We start from the raw sequence: 15,764 nt of genomic DNA, 5'->3' as shown, positions 1-15,764 counted from the left end.
AAAAGACTCAAACAGCTCAAAGAGACACACAGCCCAAAGAGACAAGAGACGCACAAATCCAACAGAGAGACACAAAGCCCAAAACGACACAAACAGCCAAAAGAGGCACACACAGGCCATAAAGATTCAAACTGCCCAAAGAGTTACATACAGCCTAAAGAGACACACACAGCCCAAAGAGACACACACAGGATAAAGAGACAGACACCCAGTCCGAATAGACACACAACCCCAAAAGACACACCCACCCCGCTAAAAGAGAAAAAACACGCCCATACAGACACATACATATCAAAAAGATTCAAACCCTCCAAAGAGACCCTTATTTATAGTGAAACGTTTCTTAGTCGTATGTTTACCCGAATATTTAACAAGTACCATTTTTCCATACCATCCATAAAACTCAATTCCTCCTAGAATTATTTAAACTAAATAGTTACCCCCGCCCTAGAAAATTCTGTAAAAAACGATAGCCTTATTTATAGTGAAGCGTTTCTTAGTCGTATGTTTACCCGAATATTTAACAAGTACCATTTTTCCATACCATCCATAAAACTCATTCTTAGTCGTATGTTTACCTGAATATTTAACAAGTACCATTTTTCCATACCATCCACAAAACTCAATTCCTCCTAGAATTATTTAAACTAAATACTTACTCCCGCCTCCAACAGAAAGTTCAGAAAGACGCAATAGCCTTATTTATAGTCGAATGTTTACCCGAATATTTGACACGTACCATTTTTCCGTACCACCCACAAAAATCAATTCCTCCTGGAATTATTTAAACTAAATACTTACCCCCCGTCCTATAAAGTGGTCCCTAAGAGACACAAACATCCAAAAGAAAGACACACAGATCAAAATGACACAAACACCCCAAAGAGACACACATAGCCCAAAGAAACACAACAGCACACACGGTCCCTAAGATCCACAAACATCCAAAAGAAAGACACAGAGATCAAAATGAAATAAACACCCCAAAGACACCCAAACAGGAAAAACAGACACAAACGCCCCAAAAAGACAAAAACAGACCAAAAATACTCAAACACCCAAACGAAACATAAACAGATCAAAAAGACTCAAACACCCCAAAGAGAAACAGAGCCCAAAGAGACAGACACACAACCCAAAGAAACACAAATATCCCAAAGAGAGTAACTGTGACAAGCTAAACCACAACAAAGCATTACTCTCGTGGACCTCACCCCTCATTTAAAACAAGCTCCGTGAAAATTAACCCCCCCTTCCAGTTAAAAAAAAAAAAAGTGAAAAAAAAAGAAACAAACCGAGAACAAAAAAAAAAAAAAAAAAAAAAAAAAAATCTTTAGTCAGTTAGAAATTTAAAACACCAAACCAATTAAGAATTTATAAAAAAACGATAAAAAAACCAAAAATGAAAACAACTACAAAAAAAAACCTACTGATATTACGAGGTGTGGAGAATGAGTGGAATATGCAACTTCTATCGGATATTAAGACGTCGATTGACCCCGAGTGAGAAGGAGGCATGGGAGGCCTGGGCGCATGATCAGAAGAAGAAGAAGAATACGGAGAATTAATAGTCTTTTTGTTCACCATTATAGATGAATAAACTGATTTAGCCAATGGAATGAAGTCCTATTCCTACAAATTAAGTTAGAATAAAAAATCAGGTAACAATCCTCCCCCCCCCATGTAACTGAACCCCAAGCTTCTGAACCCCCCATGCAACTGAACCCTCGTGCTACTGAACCCCCCATGCAGCTCAACCCCATGTAACTAAACCGTCGTGTAAATGAACTTCCCGTCAACTAAACTCTCATTCACCTCACCCCTCCCTGCCATCCAACTCCCTAAAAATACGGTTCAGTCATATCTCCTTACATTGGCACTACGTTCCAAACCCGCCCTTGTGTATTATACAGTGCACTATCATCACATCTCCTCCAAATCGCAAATCCCCCCCCCTCGTTCAACTGAATCGCTCTATGTAAGTGAACCCCTGTATAACCAAAACCCTGTACAACTGAACCCCCCAAGCAACTGAACCCTCGTGCTACTTAACCCTCATGCAACTCGACCCCATTGAACTAAAAATTCGTGTACCTGTACCCCCCTTTAACTGAACTCTCCTTCAACTCAACCCTCCATGCAACCCATCTCCCTCAAAACACTTTTCAGTCATTTCTCGTTAAATTGACAATACGCTCCAAAACATCACTTGTGTATTATACAGTACACTATCATCCCATCTCCTCCCAATCGCACATCCCCCCCCCCTCGTTCAACTGAATCGCTCCATGTAAGTGAACCCCTGTATAACCAAAACCCTGTACAACTGGAACCCCTGCAACTGAACCCTCGTGCTACTGAACTCCCATGCAACATGCAACCCGTCTCCCTCAAAACACTTTTCAGTCATTTCTCGTTAAATTGACAATACGCTCCAATACAACACTTGTGTATTATACAGTACACTATCACCCCATCTCCAAATCGCAAATCCCGCCCCCGCCCCCCTCGTTCAACTGAATCGCTCCATGTAAGTGAACCCCTGTATAACCAAAACCCTGTCCAACTGAATTCCCTGCAACCGAACCCTCGTGCTATTGAACTCCCATGCAACTCAACCCCATTTAACTAAACCTCCGTGTAACTGTACCCCCCTTTAACTGAACTCTCATGCACCTCAACCCTCCATGCAACCCATCTCCCTCAAAACACTTTTCAGTCATTTCTCGTTAAATTGACACTACGCTCCAAAACATCACTTGTGTATTATACAGTCCACTCTCATCCCATCTCGTCCAAATCGCAAATCCCCCCCCCCGTTCAACTGAATCCCTCCATGTAAGTGAACCCCTGTATAACCGATACCCTGGACAACTGAACCCCCATGCAACTGAACCCTCGTGCTACTGAACCCTCATGCAACTCGACCCCATTTAACTAAACCTTCGTGTAACTGTACCCCCTTTAACTGAACTCTCATGCAACTCAATCCTCCATGCAACCCATCTCCCTCAAACCACTTTTCAGTCATTTCTAGTTAAATTGACAATACGCTCCAAAACATCACTTGTGTATTATGCAGTACATACTTATGGCATCTCCTCCACTTCGCAAAAATCCCATTACCCCTTTTTTTTGCAAAGGTTAATAAAACAAATCCGATTTTAAAAGCATTAAAAAAATTTCAAGTCACTAATTAAACCCTTTTTGTCAAGACATTTTCTCCAATTAGCAAATCCCATTGCCCCTTTTTTTCGCAAAGGTTAATAAAACATCTCCGATTGTAAAAGCATTAAAAAATTTTCCAATCACTAATTATTCCTTTTTTTGCAAATGCTAAAAAGACATGTATCATGAACTAGAAATCTACGTCAGAGAAACTTGTCATCTTTGAATTCAATTCTCTTACTAATATCATTTGTAACGAAAACTATGGGGTTACCTTAACTGTTAATCAGTTTAATCCTTTTTTTCTCCACTGATACAATCAATCACTAATTAATATCGTTCATTCTCTAAGTAAATTAATTTATCTCCATCGCCGACCAATCAAGTTATTATATTGGACTAACCACCAACTTTCTATAATCGACTGACACACAAAAAATCAATGTCATAATAAAAAAAACATGTCTGCCAAGCCATGGAGAGTTCATTGTATCCCTGGCAAAGAGTGTAATGACCTGCAAAAATTAACAGAAAAAAATGTTTGGTACGGGGGCCTCGTAGAAATGGAACCTTGGTATATACTCACGGATGCGTGTTTACTTGTTTTTTGTTGTTTTTTTTTCCCCAGGGCTGATCGTATCGATCCAGTGGTCCTAGAACGTCATGGGAGGGCTCATTGGAACGAAAATTGAAAATTTCTAGTGCTCTTTTTAAGTGACAAAAAAATGGAGGGCAACTAGGCCCCCTCCCATGCTCATTTTTTTTCCCAAAGTCACCCGATCAAAATTTTGAGATAGCCGTTTTGTTCAACATGGTCGAAAATATGATAACTATGTCTTTTAGGATGACTTAACCCCCCAAGTCTCCGGGGGAAGGGCTGAAAGTTAGGAACTTTACACAATATTAACATACAGTATTGGTTATTGGGAAGTATACAGATGTTTTCAGTGGGGATTTTTTCTGGTAGTAGGAGGGTGGGCCGCGGGATATGTGCGAGGATCTTTCCATGAAGGGGGCACTAGATTTCTCAGTATTATTTAAAAAAAGATTAGAAATTAAATAAGAAAAAAAAAGTTTTTCAACTGAAAGTAAGGAACAACATCAAAACTTAAAACGAACAGAAAATATTACGTTTATAATTGGGTTCACCCCTTAGTCAATACCTCGCTCTTTAAGCCAAAGATTGTTTAGTACTTTCCTAAGAGCTATTTATTCTAATTAAAGGCCTTTGTGAATAAGGGGTCATTTTTAAAGAGTTAGAACAAAATTCGAACTTTAGCGTAAGAGTGAGGTATTGACGAGGGGGCGTACCCCCTAATATACGTATTAAAAATATATGAATATAGAAGGTCGTTACGTAAGTTAATTTGTAAGTTACGTACATCTATTACTAATAAAAACGTTCGTAAATAAAATTAAACAAGTTTCGAGAAAGTCATTTAACCAAGTAAAAGTAAAATTAATATGCAAATTTTGTTTTAATTATTCATGTACGGTGAGCCAAAATCAAAACCTGCATTAATTCAAAAACGTTCAGAAATTAAATAAAGAAAACAAGTTTTTTTAAATAAAAGTAAGGAGTGACATTAAAACTTAAAACGAACAGAAATTGTTCCGTATATGAAAGGGACTTTCTCCTCCTCAACACCTCGCTCTTTACGCTAAAGTTGACTCTTTCTCACAACTCTACTTTTTAAAACAATAAAAAACTTTAGCGTAAAGAGCGAGGCGTTGAGGAGGGGACAGGCGCTTTCTTATACGGAATAATTTCTGTTCGTTTTAAATTTTAATGTCGCTCCTTATATTCAGTTAAAAAAACTTGTTTTTTTTATTTAATAATTAGAAGAAATAGCTCTTTTGAAAGTACTAAAAAAATATTTGTGGAAAGAGCGAGGTATTGACGAGGGGGCAAACCCCTTCATATACTTAATAATTTCTGTTCGTTTTAGGTTTTAATGTTGCTCCTTACTTTCAGTTGAAAAAATATTTCTTTATTTAATTTCCGATCGTTTTTTAAACAACGGTGGAAAATCCGGCACGCCCTTCATGAAAAATTCCCTTCCCCATGAAATATTCCTCCATGGAACTATCCTCCCACGTACCCCCCCCCCTCCCACCAGAAAAAAACCCCCTGAAAACATCTGTATACTTCCCAATAACAAATACTATATGTAAACTATGGGCAAAGTTCATAGCTTGCAGCCCTTCTCCCGGGGACTGTGGACGATTAAGTCATCCTCAAAGGCATAATTATTAGATTTTTCGACTATGTTGAACAAAATGGCTATCTCAAAATTTTGACCGGGTGAATTTGGGGGGAAAATGAGCATGAGAGGTGGCATAGTTACCCTCCAATGTTGTAATTTCCGTTCGAATGAGACTTCTTGCGATATTCTAGGACTACTGGGTCGATACGATCACCCATGGGAAAAAAATAAAAACAAAATAAAACAAAAAAACAAATAAACACGAATTCGTGATCTTTCTTCTGGTAAAAAAATACAAAATTCCTCAGATAGGAGCTTGAAACTCCTATAGTAGGGTTGTCTGATACGCTCAATCTGATGGTGTAATTTTCATTAAGATTCTATGACTTTTAGGGGATGTTTTTTCCTTTTTCCGAAAATGAGACAAATTTTCTCTAAACTTGATGAAACTTATATATATTTGAAATCAGCATAAAAATCCGATTCTTTTGATGTATCTATTGGTATCCAAATTCCGTTTTTTATAGTTTCGATTACTATTTAGCCGGGTCGCTCCTTACTTACAGCTCGTTACCACGAACTGTTTGATAAAGAGACAGATTTTGTATATTTTAGAAAGCTGTTTTGCATCATGATACTGCTTTGTATCAGGTGGGTATATCGCTCAGTCTCTGCGAACAGTTTTATAAAGCAGCAAAATGAGAAGCAGCATTCATAAATCCTTTAAGCATGATACCATAAGACTTTAGTGTAAAGAGCAGGGGGTTGAGGAAAAGAGGTAGCCCTCCTCACATACAGAGTAATTCCTTTCCGTTTTAACTTTTAATGTCGCTCTTTACTTCCGTTTTAAAAACTCGTTTATTAACTCGTTTTTTTTTTAATATTCAATGACACAAATCAACCATAAAGTGCCTTGGGCCAGATCGATGGTTTCATATTACATTTTAGAAAGTTACGTACTTGCCTTGGGCCAAAAAAGAAGGCTCTCGAATGTCTTGAGCAAGAAAATACGGAGTGCGAGCAAACAAGGAGTTTTATAGTCTATTTCGGAGAAGACTATTTGTAGTTGTTTTGCCAATCTTTTGTTTCCTCGAGCCATGCTTCTGTTTTCGAACAAAACGCTCTGTTTTAGCCAGCGAGCAGCCAGGCATCAGTTTCAAATCAAAGTTGAAGCGCAGAATGTTTCCTTAAAAAAATAAAATCAAAATTCGAAGAACCAAAGAGGGGGGATTTTCCCACGGTTCCAAAAATACTGTCGTCAACTGTCACAAACCATTTCTATTCTTAGTTTAGGCTGAGCATGTTCATTTTCTGAGAGTAGGACTGAGCAAGGTAATAATATCATATATACCTCATAAACTTTAATAGCTCTCTAATCGTTAATGTTAACCTTTGAACCAATATAAGTAGAATTATTTTTCAACGTTGATTTATAGTCCTTGAGGTGATACAATTTATGACATCATTTTTCTTGTGAAAACATCTGTTCATAAGAATTATCATTTTGGAAATTTTGAGGGATTGACAATTCTAGAGTGATTGTAACTCCAACTACCATTTTCTGCTTTTGGGATTATATCTGTGTTTGGGATTATTTCTGTTTCTGATGCGCTAGGAAACTTCCATTTTTCCGACGAGTTCCATTTTGTCACGGTAAATACTACAGCCGCTTTAAGGGACGAATGGTTAGAAACTTGTACAATTTAATTCGCCTTTTATTTCATCAGAATAATAATAAAGTTTATATAAAAACAATTTAAGCCAGAATCGGTTGTTAGACCATATTCATCTATATGAATGTGGGTCTAAATGCTCCTAATATTTGGTGTAAATATGATCAAAATGTTTGATATCCATTTCTTTTGTATCTACTGGACGTGTAGGTACATTTTTCTCCCCAAGGAAAAAATTTTTGTATCTTTCTATCATCCTGATTCAAATGGTTGCCTCATAATTTTGGTTCAATGCCATGGGGGGATACAGAGGTTGCCTAGAGGCAAAAAAGCCATGGGAGTAATCTGTTTACCCTCTAGTTGCTTCCGGCCTTTTTAAGAGAACTAGAAGCTTTAATTTCCGATCAATTAAGCCATTCCTTCTAGGCGAAGTAGGAGAGAAAAACATAACAAACAATTTTTGGGACATTTATTGGTCGTTACAATGCTGCTGTGTTTACTCTTGTTTGAATTCAAAACACTGGCTGATTTTATGCTTATACTGGATGATAACATCACAAGAACATAAAGGACCAGCTAATATTCTTACATTTTCAGGTGCTCACAATGAAAAATCGAGAGATGTACTTGCTTCTATTGGCTCATTTAATTTTAGGAATTTATTCAACAAGTATTCAAGCCAAAGACACAATAGAGGATAAAAATAATAGCTTGCCATCTGTATCCGTTCGAATACTTAGCTCAAAGTTATCCAGAATCTCAAATAACACACCTACAATTTCAAAAGATTTCCTTACAGACCCAGATGGTCTCCTAGTAGTTCTATCCAAGAAGATGCTGGTGGATGGAAATGAAGATAAGGATCAAACAGAACACAATGATCAATTGTGTTTTAAATCGAAAGCAATCTCTCAGGAACTTAAAGGAGAAAATGGGAATACGTCGACTGCTACTTCGCTGCCAAATATCAACTCAGCTTCAACTATGAACAATCAGCTTACAGAGAGGAAATCTGCTGCAAAGAATATAAAACTTTCAACACGAGCTTTACTGCTCACAGTATTATTTGTTCTTTTAAAGGCAAATTCTCTTTCTGTATACTATCCCAAATAACAAATATGAAAGAAAATTTTGAAATATATAATATATGGGACTGTATCGTTGATGAATGTCAAAGAGAACATACCGCATTTCTTTTTGGTTTCAAAGCCAGATTGAGCAAGCGAAGTGATTTTCAAATTGAAAACAGTTTATTCGCATGCATATGTTTTTGACCATTGGACATTGAAAACTCCCACAGGCTCAGTGAAAGATTATAACTTTGATGGAGTATATGACATATAAACAGCTTCTCGGCAATGCTTCTCAAGCTGATGTGTAAGCTCTGATGTGATTATCTTATATATTTTGTAAGATCAGCTAGTCGCTTAATATTAAAAATAATTTATTTGTCTGTTGTTTGATACATAACTATTTGAGTTCCAGGTTGGTTGTAATTGCAAGGATTTGGCATTCTTTCAGCAGCTTTATTAGCTATTTAAGTCGATACTTAATGAGCATAAAATTTCCTTCTTTTAATTTCAAATTGCAGAGATTGGAAAATCCTACACGTTTGAGACAAGTTTCACAAACCGACTTTGAAATTTCTTTTTCACTCTTTCTTAGGCATCAATGGTAGGAGATCTAGCAATTATATAAATTAGTCTGTCAGGCCTAATTTAAATGACATTAGATGGTCAATGGTTGGTCATAATTCCAATTTTCTCGTTCTTTAATTTCTATTTTTACAAATCAAAATAACTACTGTTCAAATTTTAGTTAACAACTAGCAGTATTCTAAGTATTATTTTTCAGAGCGAGGAAATTCCATCGTCTTAAAAAATGCGTCTTTTTAATTAATAATCTCAAATATATTTCCCACAAAAGATTTTCAAAGACCAATAAAAAGCTATATTAATGCCAAAGACGAGCAGAAACAATGTCATATAATATTTCACTTTTAACTTTGTCTAATCTTTTCCCATCCTCCCAGCAATAAACTTGAATTTGCATTGCCCTTTCCCTTTATATCCCCCTAAGCACCTGAAATTGTTAACTTCACGCCAAAACCGTTCCCTAAATGTTGCAGACATACTATTTCAATTACCTATATACATATGGTGTCTTTTCCCCCAAGTAATAACCCAACGTCCACTCACCCTCCCTCAGTATTCTCTCAAAGTTTCAACTTAATACCCTGTGCTGTTCCTGAGATAGACAAACTGGCAACACAGGCGTCTTTTGATTTATATCACAACGTAAGTGTGCACAGTTATACTTACCATAGGATTTTATAGTGCAAAATGTTATTTTTATCTGGATCAGAGACAAAAATTGCTTAGCCTGTTCCCTCTCCCCTAAGAACTGTTCCTAGGGCTGATGGTGTCCGGGGAAAATCAATTACAGCACTCCCTCCCGACTCAACTATAAGCAAAAAAAAACGAATGAAAATGAAAAATTAGATAAAAGTAAGCACAATCCCCCCAGCCATGGTGCCGGGGGCAGTTTGCCCTGGTAGGCTCCCTTTGAACAGCTCTGCCTCTCTAAGCACTATATTTGAGTTTCTTTAGCACTCCACCCTTCCTTTCATCAATAGTACCTGAAAATTTCAACTCCTTCCCCATGCCGTTCACGAGATATTGCTGATAGGCTATTTCGAAGACCGGGATACACATAGTATCGTCCGGTTTACTCCCCCCCCTCCCCTAAGTCAAAATGTAATATCAACTCGACCCCCTATCCTCCAATACTCCCTTCTATATAAGTGTCGGATGAAACAACCCATTCAAATTAAGCCTTTATATCTCTTTCTATATCAACCAATCATTGCCCCCAAATAGTAAGGTATCTCTTTGAAGATTAAAGCGTTATAACAACAATATAAAGCGATTAAAACGTTAGCCTTGCAGTCAAGGCTAACCGTAATATTCCTGTGGGGGAGGGGGACAATCCTGCAAATTTTTTTCTGGAGGCACAATTTTTTACGACAATTGTAGGGTAGTATTTATGATTCGTTTCAATTTTAATTGATTTAAAACTTAATTTTAGATGTTTGGCTAGATATGCTTCATTAGGTAAATAAAAACAGCATAAAAAAACAAAAAACAGCAAAATAAATATTACAAAAAAAGTTGCTCCAGGTGAGGCTCGAACTCACAACCCCGGCATTACTTTGTACTGTCTTATAAGTACCGTGCGCTAACCAATTGCGCCACTGGAGCTTAGGATGAAATTCGTATTCAAAAACATTTGATGATATCTCCTCGTTAATGAACGTGTAGGAGGAAGAAGACCTCATAATTTAACTTTATGAAATCATGGCTGTTTCTTAAGAACTTCTACCTTAGCAAGTCTGCAACTCTTTCCCCTAAGACCAGTAACTGTAATGTAGGCCTGATGTGTAGCATGAGCTTTCTTTTTAGTTATTCCCAAGCTCAAACACTTTTTAAGCCAATTTAAACAAGTAAATACGGTAAAAATACAAGGTGAATCCTGAAAACCAAACAAAGCTAGTTTTAGAGAACATAAACTAGATAAAATGATTTCAGGTTGTCCTGGATAGTGTATAGAAAGCCATCTAGGAAAAGTGATTTGTCGAGAAAAGAGACATCTCTAATTATACTTGTAAGGAATGTCTACCTACTTGCTTGACTGACCGCACATTAGGCAAGCTGTTCGGAAAACGTAGTTTGATCCCACTTTCTAGGGCTATAATATAGGTTAAGCACAGCTAGGCTAGGTTTTATGGATGAAGGATGACAGATTGCCAAAGATGGTGTTTTTTGCCACCCATAAAGGTGCCAAGCGGAAAACAAGTCATCCCCGAACAGGGTAGCAAGAGGTTACAAGGAAGGATTTGAAAGAAATTGGAACTTTATGGAAGGGGTAAGAAGTGAAGCTTTGAGGTTGATGAAATTAGAGTGTGCACAGCTGTGTTGGCTTATGGTGATTTGGTGCTCTAGGGAGTTGCTAATAGTAATATTAGTGATAATAAATGTTTTCATTATGTTGATTAAAAAAAATCAGCTGAAAGTAAGGAGCAACTTTAAATTTTAAACTAACAGAAATTATTACGTATAGGAGGGTGTTGCTCCTTCTCAACACCTCCCTCTTTACGCTAAAGTTTTTAAGTGTTTTCAAAACTGCTTGTTATTGTTCTAGTTAAACCAACATAGTGTTTCGGGAGTTGCTCTTAAAGAATTGGGACAGAATCCAAACTTTAGCGCAAAGAGCGAGGTGTTGAGGAGGAGCAATCCCCCCAATATACGTAATAATTTCTGTTCATTTTAAGTTTTAATGCTGCTCCTTACTGTCAGTTGAAAAAACTTGTTTTTTTTAATCTAATTTTTGATCGTTTTTTAAATAATGCCAGGAAATCGGACCTGGAAATTATCCTTAACATCTCCACGCATAGAATTGAGCCGGCAAAGAAACGGAATTCTGACAAATCCCCCAGAGTAAAATTTTTCCTGAAATTTACCCTGAAAACTTCCCTCCCTTGGAAAACTATCCCCGTGGAAAATCGCACCAGGAGAAAATTTATGCCTACTTCCCTACTTCCCCCCACCCAGAAAATGTATGCCTACTTCTCAATAACATATAGGCCTACTTTGCTCAAACGATGGGGAAATTTTGTAACTTGAAGACCTTTCCCCTGGGGCTGTGAGGGGTTATGATATCTGCAAAGGCATAATTATTCGGTCTCTTAACTATGCTGGACGAAAAGGCTGTCTCAAAATTCCGATCGGACGATTTTGAGAAAAAAGTGGCGTTGAGAAAAGGGGGCCTAGTTGCCCTCCAATCTTTTTGGCTACTTAAAAAGGGCACTAGAACTTTCAATTTCCGTTTGAATGAGCCCTCTTCCGATCTTCTAGGACCACTGGATTGATCCGATCACCCCTGAAGAAAAAAAATAAACACGCATCCGGGATATTTCTTCTAGCAAAAAATACAAATTCCACGTTTTTGCAAATAGGAACATAAAACTTCTACAGTAGAGTCCTCTGATACGCTGAATCTGACGGTGTGATTTCCATTAAGATTCTATGACATTTTGGGGGTGTTTTCCCTTTTTTCGAAAATTAGGCAAATTTTCTCAGGCTCGTAGCCTTTGATTAGTAAGACTAAACTTAATGACTTTTACTTATATATTTGACATCAGCATAATAAGCCGATTCTTTTGATATATTTATTGGTATCAAAATTCCTTTTGTTTAGAGTTTCGGTTATTACTGGGCCTTACTTACTTCCTCCTTACTTACAGTTTGTTAGAAAGAAATGTTTGAAATACTATGATTGTAATGTGCATATTGACCTACATTTACAAATATTATTTTCTATCTTACTGCATAAACTTTTCAAATGAATTAGCCCTGTGTATCCTTTTTTTTAATTGATGCGTATGTTCTAAGATATTTCTGACCCATGTTACAGAACTGAAAATTTTTTGGCACTGTGTTCAGTCTAAAATCTGGAGATAATACGGAACTGTTTTAGATAATGTTTTAGCGTAATTTTTTTTTAACTTTGCTATCAAAGAAAATCTTGAATGATTAGGGTTATAAAACAATGACGTAAATAGCCTATAACATTTGAATTTTTTTCTTCTGTAGTTTAAAGGCAAATGATTTTTTTATGTGTATAAAGAAATGTTTAATTGATCATTTACTATAAGAACTACCATTAATAGGAATCGATCCCAAGGCTAACCAAAACATGTGTACAAGGAGGTTCCATTGTAACTGAACCACCGTGTAACTGAACCCCTAGCAACTGAACCCCTGTAACTGAACCACCGTGCAACTGAACCACCGTGTGACTGAACCACCGTACAACTGAACCACCGTACAATTGAACCACGGTGCAATTGAACAACCGTGCAACTGAACCCTTGTACAACTGAACCCCCGTGCAACTGAACCATCGTGCTACTGAACCCTCATGCAACTGAACCACCTTTAACTCAACCCCCGTGCAACTCAACCCCATTCAACTAAACCCCCGTGTAACTGAACCCCCATGTAACTGAACCCCCGTGCATGTGAACCACCGTACAACTGAACCCCCGTGCAACTGTACCACCGTGCAACTGAACCACCATGCAACTTAACCACCATGCAACTGAACCACCGTGCAACTGAACCCTCGGGCAAAACAACCATCGTACTTACATTGGGTAAAACACAAGTTAGAATCTTTACATGTTCAACCTTGTTGGGATTGTTTGCTTTTTTAAGTCTTTATATAAATTACTCTCAAGACGATTTATAAAAATGCTCTCTTATGTTGTCACAAAAACAGATCGGACGTCATAAACTCTTAAATCCAGATTTATTTCTTTTTTTGATGTCTGTTAATTTGGGTTCCCTTCACCCTGTCCCTTTCTGCGGGTCTAAGCGTTTACCCCCTTCCCCCGCGGAAAATTTCCCCTCCTCCACCGACGGAAACCTCATCACCTGGAAAATAACCCCCTCGCGGAAATTATGGTTTTCAAAATTTAAAAATCTTCTTTGAGTCGTGTTTTTTTTAGTTTAATTGAGAAGTTCCAAGGGAAGTGGAAAATAGGAATTTATGTGTAAGTCTTCCCCCCCCCTCCGTGCAAATTCTTTCTTCTCATGACATATCCTACAGAAAACCCCCACACAAAAAATTTCCGTATGTTTCCCAATGACAAATAATATCTGTACGCAATAGACAAATAAAAACAAAACTTAAAAAACAACTGAAACTTCTGCAATGGGACTATCTGATTGTTTTGTAGCTAGGAAGAGAGGGAGATATCTCAAAGTGTGCATTTTGATGCCAAAACATCTCAGCTCTCACTGAGCCATCAAATAAATACAGAATTAGCTCTAAGGGAGAGACGACAGGAGGATGGAGGAAGAAACTGTTTGATAATCCCCAGGCATTTCTTGTCTTTTTTTATAAGCCGAAAATGATTACCAACCGCAAGAGGTATTTTTTTTTTTTGGGGGGGGGGGGAGATTTTCCACGGGTAGGTATTTTCTGGGAGGGGGTATTTTCCGTGAGGTATTATTTTCCGCGGGGTGTTTTCTTTAAGGGATGTTTTTTGCGGGGGGGGGGGGGTGTAAACGGCGGCTCTCACCGTCTACACACTGTAATTTTTTTTACCACTTTGTTATTTTGTTGTTTTCATTTTGTGGTATTTTCTGCGCTCGTAGTTGTTTACCGTTTGGTTTGAAAAAGATTAATTACCTGCTTCGGTGCAGTGGTTCAGTTGCACGATGGTTCAGTTGCACGGTGGTTCACTTGCACGGTGGTTCAGTTTTACGGTGGTTCAGTTATACGGTGGTTCAGTTGCCCGAGGGTTCAGTTATACGGGGGTTTAGTTACATGGGGTTCAGTTGCCCGGTGGTTCAGTTACACGAGGGTTCAGGTGCACGGGGGTTCGGTTATACGGGGGTTCAGTTGCGCGGCGGTTCAGTTAAACGGTGGTTCAGTTACACGCACACCGTACAAGGGAGGTATATCAGGTTGAGAGGAGCTGCTAAACCCTCTCCACCTCCCATACCAAGAAGATCTGTAGGATGAATCAATAAAACTAGTGTGGCGAATGGTCGCCAGTCAAAATGGTCATACAGCTGACCTTGATGATTTCTTGGGAATCTACTGCAGTAACACCCTAGAGATGAATTGGATCTTTTTTCGAGAAACCTACCGAAGCTTTTCCAATAAAATGCCGGAAAATCCGGCTAAAATATGGGAAGATTCGGGAAAACTGAGGTAAATTTTCTGAAGTCCCAATGTATCAATTTTACATTAGGCCAAACATTAGAACTTAAACTTTATCTGTTTTTTAAAGTGTAGATTATTTCTCTTGAAATGGAACATTGTCTGATGAATTTTTTTCTTTTAAAACTTATTCATGGTCTAAAATGTACTAGACTTTGGGCAATATCAGGAGTTCAACGCGTTATTGTTGTGGTCACGTTACTATTGTCAATTTGAATCAAACGCTATTCCGAGAACCCCTTTATAATTGAGCACCGAAATATTTCATTTCTCATAGTTTATGCTGAAGCACACTTAGCTAATATTTGATCCTCTCGATTATACATTTTTTTTTAAAAGATGGGACTAAATCTCATTTGCTTCATCAAAGCAAATAAAGGGTGCAAAAAATGAGGACTTCCCCTTTTTTTCAAAATTTAGAGAGTAGCTGACGCTACGAGTCACCTCAGGCGTTTTAATTGTAATAATTCTCTGATTATACTCTATCATTTGTATAAAAAATAGCAAAACTGATCTTTTGTTTTGGTTAAGGAACTAAGTAGATGATTTTTACAGACTTTTCTGCGATAATTCTAGAAATACAATCAGATTTTCCCCATCACTCATATTTTTTCCGAAAAAATACTTCGAAGTTTTATAACAATAAACTTGGAAATTTAAACCATTTACCAGGGCCATTGGCAAAATGAATCGTAAGATTGTAGTCGTTTCTATTCTAATATTCCTGACTTTAGCAAAATGATATTTTTAAGTCTTTTATTAGCATTTAAGATGTCAAACAAAAAGCTTTAAAATTATTTCGCAAACGCTATGAGCTCTAGTAAAAAAAAAAAAAAAAAAAAAAATGAATTGCGTTTTAGAATCTAATACACAAAACCACATTAGAAACCTTTTCTAAAAAATGACAATTCAGTTTCCTTGTTTA

At 37.4% G+C, this 15,764-nt stretch overlaps 1 long non-coding RNA gene and 1 other non-coding gene across 2 annotated transcripts in view; both read right to left on the bottom strand.

The window, feature by feature from the left end:
• LOC148944291 (uncharacterized) overlaps positions 1 to 10,763 on the bottom strand; it is a 66,385-nt gene extending 55,622 nt beyond the window's left edge. The window contains exons 1-2 of the long non-coding RNA XR_016142829.1: positions 10,731 to 10,763; positions 6,336 to 6,561 (exon numbers count right to left, since the gene is read on the bottom strand). This is a non-coding gene — a long non-coding RNA (uncharacterized LOC148944291). The remainder of the gene's footprint in view (positions 1 to 6,335; positions 6,562 to 10,730) is intronic.
• TRNAI-UAU (transfer RNA isoleucine (anticodon UAU)) lies at positions 10,220 to 10,308 on the bottom strand. The gene is given in 2 exon segments: positions 10,220 to 10,255; positions 10,271 to 10,308. It is a non-coding gene; the product is annotated as a tRNA-Ile (tRNA).
• Positions 10,764 to 15,764: the final 5,001 nt, after the last annotated feature.

This window comes from Artemia sp. Qi Xiang Cuo, chromosome 14, assembly GCF_049724085.1.
Source record: "Artemia sp. Qi Xiang Cuo chromosome 14, ASM4972408v1, whole genome shotgun sequence".
Lineage (NCBI taxonomy): Eukaryota > Metazoa > Arthropoda > Branchiopoda > Anostraca > Artemiidae > Artemia > Artemia sp. Qi Xiang Cuo.
Note: the sequence above shows the minus strand (reverse complement) of the source record. Positions and strands in the feature narration are given on the sequence as shown.